Raw genomic sequence first — 12484 nt, forward strand, 5'->3', positions numbered from 1 at the left:
AAAAATGTACAATCTGAGCATACATTCTTAGCAAATAGTATCTTTTCTCTTTAGTAGCTGTAAGATCAATTGGGCATCTTCTAGCTATCTTCTCTTTTCTATTTTGACAACATTCTGTTAGAAAAAGTTACCTTTAGATATTCAGTCTGCATCTTCTGGAAGCACATCTCAAAATATTCTGTTTAAAGAAGCATTTTTAGCTTTCTTTATGAAGGGAGGGAAACTCATACACTTACCCTATCTATGTGTGTCTGTCCTCCACTTATAACTTTCCAATTATGTGTCCTATCAACACTATATTTTCAAAGTATATCAGATGGGCTGAAAAGAGTTGGACATAGGTATTTTTTTCATCCACATATTCCATGAATATGTGTGCACAATTGTTATTCTTTCATAACTTTTTATTTTGTATCCAATCTGCGTCTAACACTTTTTCACCACATGTCAGGGAGTGCATGAGAATCATGACAGAGGTATTGGGATGGAATTGAGGGGGGAGTAATCCACGTATTCCATTAATGTTATGGGAGTCTCTGTTTAGTCCAGCAGGTCGGACCCTTGGGCCGACCTGCTGGAGACTGGGAAAGGTGGTCAATGTCTCTAGTGAATAGCAGGCCGGGAGGCAGATGTTCAGGCAGGACATAGATGCTCTTCACCCTGGAAGTTGGTACTCCCCCGGGAGGAGCCCGTAGGAGCCCAACCGCTGGGACTTAGGTGGCTTCACCCTTGGAAGCTGAAGCCCCCCCGGGAGGAGCCCGTAGGGGCCCGGCCGCTGGGACTTAGGTGGGTTGTGGATCAGGACAGGTAACTGGAACCAGACTAAGTCAGTAGCAATACTGTAACTGGGTACGGGTTCTGGAACCAGACAGGAACTGTAGCGAGACTCGGGTACTGGAACCAGGCAAGAACTGTAGCAGGATTCGGGTACTGGAACCAGACAGGAACTGTAGCAAGCAGGCTGGAACCAGGCAGGTATTGTAGCAGGCAGGCAGGAACCAGGCAGGTTCTGTAGCAGGATTCGGGTACTGGAACCAGGCAGGAACTGTAGCAAGCAGGCTGGAGCCAGGCAGGTACTGTAGCAGGCAGGCAGTAACCAACCAGGCAGGTACTGTAGCAGGCAGGCAGGAACCAAGCAGGTACTGTAGCAAGCAAGCAGGAACCAAGCAGGTACTGTAGCAGGAATGGAAGCAAGGTGAGTCACTCTGGGGCACAGCACAACAGGAAACAGGGAGTCTAACCCATTGCAAGGCAAAGACTGGATGGCCGCAGCTGGCTTATCAAGGCCGCGACGTCTGACGTCAGAAGTTGGGCGGAGTCACCAGTGGCGGGAAACGGCCTAGAAAAGCACCCAAGTGGCGAGCGTGTGCGCCTAGGAGCCGGGCGTCTACGGGAGGGCTCGCAGTGGCGCAGCCCCAGCGGGAACACTGCCAACCAGGCTGCAAACCAAGCCTCTGGAAGCAGAAGCAGGTCCGGGAACTCGGAGGTAAGGGCCTAGCTGCGGTGCTCGCGGCCAGAACCGCAACAAATAATACATATATGCAATTATGCCACCTAATAACTTTGTTGTTTGATGATTCCCACCAAATTGCTGGACATCACAGGGGTCTATGAGGATCATTATTGCAGTGTTTTTTTGTGGTAATTCACATATTTCACAAACGTGCATTCATAATTATGCTGCTTAAGATCTTTTAGGTTTTGCATGTATTTCAAACCAGATTTTTAGGAGATGTCAGGAGGGCCAAGAGGAGTCAGACACAGATATCTTTTCTGGATCCATTCCGTACATTGCTGTACCCTCTTCTGACTGTATTACAGGAACTGATGTAATCAGCAGTCGTGGAGAGGATGATTTTCAAACAGGTTTGCCCAGGTAACTAGCTACTCAGCTTAAATGATCTACTGAAAACTGTCCTCCCACTTTGTGGTAAAAGATCGCTCATCACAATGTAGTGAAGCGGGAGGTAGGAAGGGTTGGGGGAAGATATAACTGGCAGACAATGTCTTGGGATTTACAGTACCACCTTTGTACTTGCTGTAAATCAGGTACAAACATACCCCACTGCATTGCCAATGTTCACGTTTTCGTGTAAGACTCCAAACCATGTAAAATTCCTGCAAGAATATGTTCTTTTAAAAAATGTCCTCCATAGTAACCATGATAGGTTGATATTTCATGAAGTTTTTTCATTGTTCTGAAGTGACTGATTGTTTCCTTTCTCACCTGCTGAATGACATCCTCGTGTTTCAAATGAAAGAAGCAAGAGGACAGCAAAACCTGTTGTAATACTGCATATCAAGAGCAACTATTTGTTTCATAAACAACATATGTCAGAATTATAACTATCATTCTCTACTAAATCCATTCTATTCAGCATGCACTGATAACTACACATTTTTATACTGAACAGCCTTGCACAGGAAGCATACTAGGCATAGAAACACATGGAAAACCAGGACCTACAATTAATTAAGCTTAGGTAAGTCAATTAAGATAAGCACAGTTTAGAACTACCTGCACTTTTTATACTGAAAGCCCTTCCTTAGAGTTCATAACAAATAGCAATCAAATCAGCAATGTGAAATGCTGTGCACTATCCAATGCTACAATAATTGGCTCATTTCTGCTACCCTATGACTCAGAATCAAGGATGTGCACACTCATTTTTCTTGCCTTTATTTTCTTTCTTTTTCATTTTCCAAAGATTTTTTATTTTTCATTTTAGAGTATTTTTTTTTATTTTTATTTTTCAGTTTTCCAGTTTTTTTTTTCATTTTGGGGAAATAGTGTGCACTATTTATAAATACAGGAAATCGGGTGTACTATTTTGTTAACAGCATGCACTATTAGGGGCGGATTTTAAAAGGTTTACGTGGATTTTAAAAGGCTTACATGCGTGTAGGTTTAAAACCCACTATTTGGGTCAGATTTTCAAAGGGTTATGAATACGCGCGTAACATACGTGCGTAACCCCCGAAAAGATATCCCAAGCTGCCCCTGCACGTGCCAATCCTATCTTGCATAAGCTCGGCGGTGCATGCAAGCCCCGGGATGTGTGTATGTCCTGGGGCTTCGAAAAAGGGGAGGGAAGGGGGCAGGTCCGATGGCGTGGCGGGGGTCCGGGGGCGGTCCGTGGCTGGGACCAAGGCCTCCTTCGGACTGCCGGAGCGCCATTCCCCGGCCGTGCCGGGGAATGGCGCTCCGGCAGCCGGCCGGTGTGCTCAAGTTACGCCTGCCCAGAGGCAGGCGTAACTTCTGCAACAAAGGTCAGGATGGGGCTTTAGGTAGGGCTGGGCGGTGGGTTAGGTAGGGGAAGGGAGGGGAAGGTGGGGGGAGGTGGAGGGAACGGAGGAAAGTTGCGCGGCTCGGCGCGTGTAAGTTGCACAATTGTGCACCCCCCTTGCGTGCGCCAACCCTGGATTTTATAACATGTGCGCGGCTGCACGCACATGTTATAAAATCGGGCGTAAATTTGTTTGCGCCGGGTTGCACGAACAAATCTACGCCCGTGTGCAGGTTTAAGATCTGCCTCTTAGGGAATAGTACATCCTATTTGTAAATAGTGTACACTGTTATCAAACAGAATGCATTATTACACTATTTTAATTTATTTGCTAATAGGGTACACTATTTCCTGAAAACAAAAAATTGGCATTTTTTGTTATTTTTAAATAGTTTGGTTCATTTGAAATGAAAAAAAATAGGTGCATTTTTCATCTTTAACACTATTTTCAAACAAATGTACAGTCTACTGAGAATAATATGTGCCTAAGAAAGCTATATCGCATCAAAGAACTGTAATTTTAAATAGTGGTGTTCATATTAGGTAAAATGTTGAGATGGAATAGTATATTTAGGTTCTTTATTAGTAACAATATTTGAGATCTAGAAATATTAATATTGGTTTCCATGTATGTACACAGTGTGCCAAGTTTAACAGTAAGGGAGTTATTTTTCAAAGCATTATCGCGTGTGTTAAGGCCCTAACGCACGCGATAAGGCCATATCACATGCGAAAAGGGCCTTATATGCATGCAATATAATGCAAATTATGGGGAGGAGTTGGGGCAGGGAGGGGAGGAGTCAGGGAGGGGAAAATGCGCAGCCAAACCCGGGCTAACAGTGCGTTCCACATGAATGGAGGAAAAGGAGATTCAGATTATAGGTGATATGGTATTTGTATGGCAGAATGCAAGTGAAAAGAGGGGTGGGAGGGAGATTATATAAGACTTCTCTTGTTGACATAGATGTACACATGTATGATACATAACAGAAACAATTATGTATCATATATTACTCTTCTGTTTGTTATTTACATCTTGAATAAAAAAGATTTGACATAAAAGTTACATGTATAAATGTAACATTCTATCTTAACAATTTAAAAAAGCCATTTATGCACAAGAAGTGCACTTCCTTGGGTATAATTTATGAACAATCCTTTGACATATACTGTCGCAATTTTCAAAAGCCCACTAACATGGTTACAGTGCATTTACATGTGTAAAACACAATGTTAAGAGGCAGATTTTAAAAGGTACACTACCCGGCGCGCACAAATGTACGCCCGATTTTATAACATATGCATGCAGCTGTGCACATGTTATAAAATCAGGGGTCGGTGCATGCAAGGGGGTGCACACTGGTGCACCTTGCATGCGCTGAGCCCTCGGGGAGACCAGCTGGCTTTCCTCGTTCCCTCCGAGGCTGTTCCAAAATCGGAGTGGCCTCGGAGGGAACTTTCCTTTCCCCCCCTACCTTCCCCTCCCTTCCCCTACCTGTCCCGCCCCCCAGCTCGAAACCCCACCCCCCCATATCTTTATTTCACAAGTTATCCCCCAACCCAGCGGCCGTGGAGAGGCCTCTGGCCATGCCCCCACACCGCAAGTCACCCGCCCTCGAACCGCCCATTTTTTCAAGCGCCGGGACTTACACGTCTCAGGGCTTTACGCGCACCTTCAGGCCTTTTGAAAATAGGCCCTGCGCACGTAACAGCCCTAGGCGTGGAAATCCTCCTGGATTTATTTGCCTAGGGCTTTGAAAATCTGCCCCTAAGTGTTTTAGAATAATTTGTTTTTTATTCAGAAAGACAGTGAGTATTTATAGGCCTGCTACTATGATTTCTTCCTAGCAATGACTACTTCCTGTAGCTTGCCTTCTAACCTAATCCTGGTCTGCTGTAAGTGGCTATAGAGGATGTTACATTGTTCATAAGAACATAAGAAAATGCCATACTGGGTCAGACCAAGGGTCCATCAAGCCCAGCATCCTGTTTCCAAAAGTGGCCAATCCAGGCCATAAGAACCTGGCAAGTACCCAAAAACTAAGTCTATTAAATGTTACCATTGCCAATGGCAGTGGCTATTCTCTAAGGGCCGGATTTTAAAAGCCCTGTGCGCATAAATCCGGCCGGATTTACGTGCGCAGGGCACTCGTTCACCAGTGCACCTATTTTGCACAGCCCCGGGACGCGTGTAAGTCCCGGGGCTTCATAAAAAGGGCGGGGAGGGGCATGTCTGGGGCGTGTCTGGGGTCAGGGGTCGGGGACCAGGGCGGGGACTGGGGGCGTGGCGCCGGCCCGCGGGCGTGGTCGAGGCCCCCGGACCAGCCCCTGGGTCGGGTGATGGCGCGCCAGCAGGCGTAAATCTGCCAACAAAGGTAGGGGGGGGGTTTAGATAGGGCCGGGGGGTGGCTTAGGTAAGGGAAGGGAGGGGAAGGTGCGGGGGGTTGGAAAGAAAGTTCCCTCCGAGGCCGCTCTGATTTCGGAGTGGCCTTGGAGGGAACAGTACGCACTCGCGCAAATTTATAAAATCGACCCCTAAGTGAACTTAATAGCAGGTAATGGACTTCTCGTCCAAGAATTTATCCAATCCTTTTTTAAATACAGCTATACTAACTGCACTAACCACATCCTGTGGCAACAAATTCAAGAGTTTAATTGTGCGTTGAGTAAAAAAGAACTTTCTCCGATTAGTTTTAAATGTGCCCCATGTTAACTTCATGGAGTGCCCCTAGTCTTTCTACTATCTGAAAGAGTAAATAACCGATTCACATCTACCCGTAGAGATGTGAATCGTGTCCTCGATCGTCTTAACGATCGATTTCGGCTGGGAGGGGGAGGGAATCGTATTGTTGCCGTTTGGGGGGGTAAAATATCGTGAAAAATCATGAAAAATCGTAAAAAATCAAAAAAACGTAAAATCGCAAAACCGGCACATTAAAACCCCCTAAAACCCACCCCCGACCCTTTAAATTAAATCCCCCACCCTCCCGAACCCCCCCCCCCCAAATGACTTAAATAACCTGCGGGTCCAGCGGCGGTCCGGAACGGCAGCGGTCCGGAACGGGCTCCTGCTACTGAATCTTGTTGTCTTCGGCCGGCGCCATTTTCCAAAATGGCGCCGAAAAATGGCGGCGTCCATAGACGAACACGATTGGACGGCAGGAGGTCCTTCCGGACCCCCGCTGGACTTTTGGCAAGTCTTGTGGGGGTCAGGAGGCCCCCGCCAAGCTGGCCAAAAGTTCCTGGAGGTCCAGCGGGGGTCAGGGAGCGATTTCCCGCCGCGAATCGTTTTCGTACGGAAAATGGCGCCGGCAGGAGATCGACTGCAGGAGGTCGTTCAGTGAGGCGCCGGAACCCTCGCTGAACGACCTCCTGCAGTCGATCTCCTGCCGGCGCCATTTTCCGTACGAAAACGATTCGCGGCGGGAAATCGCTCCCTGACCCCCGCTGGACCTCCAGGAACTTTTGGCCAGCTTGGGGGGGGCCTCCTGACCCCCACAAGACTTGCCAAAAGTCCAGCGGGGGTCCGGAAGGACATCCTGCCGCACAATCGTGTTCGTCTATGGCCGCCGCCATTTTTCGGTGCCATTTTGGAAAATGGCGCCGGCCGAAGACAACAAGATTCAGTAGCAGGAGCCCGTTCCGGACCGCTGCCGTTCCGGACCGCCGCTGGACCCGCAGGTTATTTAAGTCATTTGGGGGGGGGTTCGGGAGGGTGGGGGATTTAATTTAAAGGGTCGGGGGTGGGTTTTAGGGGGTTTTAGTGTGCCGGCTCACGATTCTAACGATTTATAACGATAAATCGTTAGAATCTCTATTGTATTGTGTTCCATAACGGTTTAAGACGATATTAAAATTATCGGACGATAATTTTAATCGTCCTAAAACGATTCACATCCCTATCTACCCGTTCTAGACCTCTCATGATTTTAAACACCTCTATCATATCCCCCCTCAGTCGTCTCTTCTCCGAGCTGAAAAGTCCTAACCTCTTTAGTCTTTCCTCATAGGGGAGCTGTTCCATTCCCCTTATCATTTTGGTAGCCTTTCTCTGTACCTTCTCCATCGCAATTATATCTTTTTTGAGATGCGGCAACCAGAATTGTACACAGTATTCAAGGTGCGGTCTCACCATGGAGCGATACAGAGGCATTATGACATTTTCCGTTTATTCACCATTCCCTTACTAATAATTCCCAACATTCTGTTTGCTTTTTTGACTGCCGCAGCACACAGTTCTTTTTAGGTCATTGCTGCATGTCCAGCTAGTGACACGGGAGTCTATCTATCATAATATCCCATTCCTCACAATAAAACTGTATGCTTGAAAGAGAAAAACACATTTGGATAAGAACTGTAACTTTGGGAAGAACTGTTCAACGGATGTGAGACTACTTTGTAGTTAGTTCAGTAAAAGTCTTTGAATCTCACAGGTAGTTCAGTATCACTGCATGTGCATGTTGCTTGTGTGGCAGATGGAGTGCTTGTTACATTTTCATTCTTGCTGGTAACTTCCCCTGTGAGGCTTGCATGTTCACCTTTTTATCTGTTTTTGATTCAGGCAATCCATTGTCTATTCTGTGGGGGTGACACACTTTTTATTTTCCACTGCAGAATGTTCCTTTTTTATAAAGGATAGTATTGGGTGGATGAATCTTCTATTCCGATGGTATGTTTGACCAACAACTATGTATGACCAATGGTTGATCTACTCTCAGCAGGCATATTGCCTGTTTCCAGGAACTGGATCTGTTTTGAGGATAAGGCCAAATTCACACAGGATTCCCAGGTTGTAACTCCTGAAAGTCTCTGAGTCGCCTATTGTAGACTTTTTAGATTTCTTACACTTCTGGTCAATTTTGTCTGTGATGGTTTTCATCAATTCTGGTTTTATGGCTGACAGACTATTGTTTTAATTTGTGTGTGCACTTAGACATCAGGCTCTGAACTAGACTGCAATACATGACTTCAGTAGGAATATCTCTTTCTGCCAGGATGACTTGTCACTTGTTGTCTTTGTTCTTTTCAACCTTATTTAAGAGAAGTTTTACAATTTTGACAACTGATTCAATTTTGCTATTTGATTGACTGTTGTATTGTGATACTGTCATAAGACAAAATTCCCATTCTTTGGTAAAATATGCTAATTCTTTGCTGGTCTGCTGAAGTGCTGCATTGTTTTCTCAATTATTGTGACTGCATAAATGTCTGTTGGTTTGTCTGTCTCCCAAAAGTCTGACTAATAATCTACTGTGAAAAAGTAGTTTGTATTATTTATGGCAAAAAGTTCAATCCCTACCTTGCTCCAAAGGCTGTTGGGGATATTACGTAACTTAAAAGTTTCCTTCTGCCACCTTGTTTGAGCCTCTGCACATGCTTTAAAATTCCTGATGAGGTGTTTCATGTCATTATTCATTTTTGTATGGTAAAGACATAACTGCATGTCCTCTGAAAACTCAATGAACACTATACCCTAAATCAGAGGTCCTTAGCCAATTATCCATGCCAAATTATCTTTTATTTTCAACAATTTATTACCTCAAATTTTTACAAAACTTCTATTGCATACATAGGATGCAGATTAGTAGTTATGATTATATTTATTGCATTGTAGATAACAAAATGAGACAACGTTATACAGCGGACCATTTGTTGTGAACACATGTGCTAGGCTTTAGAAGTAAAGCAACAAATCGGGAAATTTTAAAGAATGATGTCCCTGAAGAGGCTTTCATTGGACAAAGACCTCAGGAATACATGTAGACAATATAATATGATCATAGGAGCAAATGAAGATAAGTGATAACAGTGATACTAGTTTTGTATTTTCATTGTGAAAAAAGAAAACTTGTTCTTTGATTTAAATTTGAAGATAGCATTGAATGTGTTGCAAATGTCTAGAAAATTGTAATTGGATTTGTTCAAAGCAAGTTTTAGTATTTACATATTTTATGTGAAGGATGATTGAGGATTGTGTGTGATAAATGTATGGTATGACTGAAGTGATTGAAGGGTAAAGCATGATTGGATGATTTTTAGTAATTGGATATAACTAGCACAGTTAATATAAGGAAGGGTCCTATGGTATGCAATATAATTTTTGTAAACAATTGAAGTAATAAATTGTTGAAAATAAAAGATAATTTTGCATGGATAATTGCCTAAGGACCTCTGATTTAGGGTACAGTGATTATTAGTTTTTGGCCAGTTTACTACATTCCTTGCTTTGCATAAGCAAGCTTCTGTCCCTGAGTGAATGCAATGTATTTGTGATAAGATTGCTCTTCTCCTGGCTTCAGCTATGATGATCTGGTGACCTAAGAATAGTATGTCATCCTGCACATTAAGCTCATCATAGTAGATCCAGTATTGTTACATGATCCACTAGAGGCTTTATCACAGATGTCTGGCCGTGGCCAACTCAATAAAACTACAGATGTCAAGGTTTGTAGTTCTTTATCCATAAGTGTCTGTTCTCGGACTCTCTATAGTCCTTGCTCTGAGAACCTAATCAGCTTGATAGATGCTTTCAAAGTTTTTTTGTGTTTTATTGTGCTCCAGCAGGTTGAAGACTTCATATTCTGGTCTGTCTCCATTGTGTTGCTACATCAGTGCTGCTCTGGAAAAGAAATCACAATATACATTTCTGTTCCCTTTTTGTAGGCAACAGTCAGATAGTAGTTTGGAGCTACAGAATCATTCATTGCAGATGTTTTAGAGCTGACAGCAGTGGCTTTTTTAAATGACTTAAAGAGATTTGTGGTCAGTCCATACAAGGCTGTATTTTAATCATCTGATGTACAGTCAAAATTTGACACAAGGAAATACAATAGCTAGACTCTTTTCAATCGGCACATATCTCCGTCCATTTATAGATAAGGATCTGGATGTAAAAACTAGTGTCTGCACTTTTTGGAGGAGAGCTGCTTCAAGTCCAGTGTTGCTGGTATCACACGGTACAGGATGCTTGGTTATTAATTGCTTGATGTGGTTGAGAGCTATGTTGTGTTAGGATAGCCAAGTCCACACCATTACATTATCTAGCAAGCATCTAAGAGGTTCATATGCATCTGAAAAGGAAGACATTTTGCTAGGTAGCTAATAAATCCTAAAATCCACTGCAGTGATTTTACAGGTGTTGGCATTTGCTGCACTGACCTCACTTGATCAAGTCTGGATGTAAGTCCTGGGAGGTCAGAAGGCATCCCAAATATGAAACTTCCTTGAGGCATAGACTTAACCTTGTTTGTTTTTTTTTCAGTTTAAGATTAACTTATCTGGCTTTAAATGTTTACTGAGACTGTTGTCATTATCTGTGGATGCTTCTTCCATGGTGTCTCCACATCCACACGCTAGCATATCATCTGCTATGACACTGATTACTTTGAGGTCTCTCAGTAAATCTTGTTCTTGACACTGATATTCCTCTGAGGCAGGTTTAATTCCAAACAGCATTCTCATCCATCTGTATCATCATCATGCTGATGTCCAAAATGTGGTGAGCTAACTGCTTTCTTCATCTAACTGAACTTGCCAATATCCATCTTTAGCACCCACAAGTGAAAATACTTTTGTTTTGGCCAAGTCCAGTAGAATTCCCTCTAATGTGGACATCCAGTAATGATCCCTGAGCACCACCTTATTTAAATTGCTGGGATCTATACAAATGCAGAGTTTTCCAAGTTTCTCTGTGGCTGCCATGCTGCATGTCCATTCTGTGGGCTCTGACACTTTTGGAGTGACGCTATCCTTTTCCATTTGTTTTATAGCCTTCAGCATTTTCTCTTTCAGTACTATGAGGACCCAGTTGCAGAGCTTGAATAGATCTATTTGGAGGTAAAATCTGCTTGGGAGACTCCCAGGTCTTCAGAAATATCCTTGTATTCATTACAATATGTGAAATGAATACTTCTCCTTGCTGTATTTGTTCTTGAGCACCAGGATACAAATTTATTGTATGAATTTCTGGCACAAGATTCAGTTTTACAAGATTCATACATTCATAGTGTTGACTAACAGAAGTGGTTTCTGTTTAGAATGTGCAACTTGAAATTCCAGTCGGTATGCTCTCCCTTGACATTCTGCTTGTCCCAGTGGTGGGATGATTGTGAAGCATGCAATTTGGATTGAAATGGTTGAAATTTCACTGTTGCAGCTTGAATAATGCTGAGTAAATCTTTGTACTCCATCACATTCACTGACGCACCACTGTTTATTTGGCAGCTAACTTATTATGCATGCCGGTGATTTCCTTTTGCCCTGTCAGGTGAGAGTATAAGTCCCTGGATTGCATCAATGCCATATATGGACAAGATTTCACTGTCAGGGTTGCTGCTTAGGTCTTTATTGTCCTTCTCAACTATGCTGTTTTTGTCCGCAAACTCTGGCGTAGTAATTTTTCTTATCACGGCTTCTGCATGTTCTACATGTTATGCCTCTCCTGCTTCATGTTATGCTCCACGGTAGCCACAGTTTTCAATGCATGGTGTGCTGTGTCTCTTTCACTATGCAGCTTTGCTGAATTTTTGGTAGATCCCTTTTGTTTTGCTCACATGATGCACCATTTCAGGCTCAGCATTTGAATTTGAGTGAGTGCTTGTTCACTCACTTTACACATTCTCTATAGCCCCTTGCAGGGTTAGTGTAGATATTTTGAGCATTCTAATCTGAGCTGCCTTCTCTTGATACCTATGACTAACTGGTTATAGATCAAGTACTCTTTCAAAATCACATGCTAATATGAATCATCCATTTTTTGTAGCCTGATATAATATTGGTCTACTATTTTTACAAATGCTTGCGCACATTTGTGGAAAGGGAAGCATTCATGTATCACATTTCTAGTGGACTGAAAATGCATTTAAGATACGTGCAAAATGTTGCAGGGATCTTCCCTTGCTTCTGGTGGCATGTGCAGACACTGCAGCAGCATATGATAGTCATTGACCATTATAGGAAGTAGGGTCACAACCCTTATCTTCATATCCTTTTCCTTCAGTCCTGTTGCAATTGTATAATTCTCCCACTGTACTTTGAAATACATCCGGCTGTTAAAGATATCACCTTTCATTTTCAAGGGACCAGGGATGGAAATATGACTTGTAACCATGGCTGAGGTGTGAGCTTATCAAATTATGCTGATACTTTGTTAAACAGGGCACTTAGGCTTCTGACACCATGTTTATGTGGCAGAATGC

This window comes from Rhinatrema bivittatum, chromosome 3, assembly GCF_901001135.1.
Source record: "Rhinatrema bivittatum chromosome 3, aRhiBiv1.1, whole genome shotgun sequence".
In the NCBI taxonomy this organism is placed as follows: domain Eukaryota; kingdom Metazoa; phylum Chordata; class Amphibia; order Gymnophiona; family Rhinatrematidae; genus Rhinatrema; species Rhinatrema bivittatum.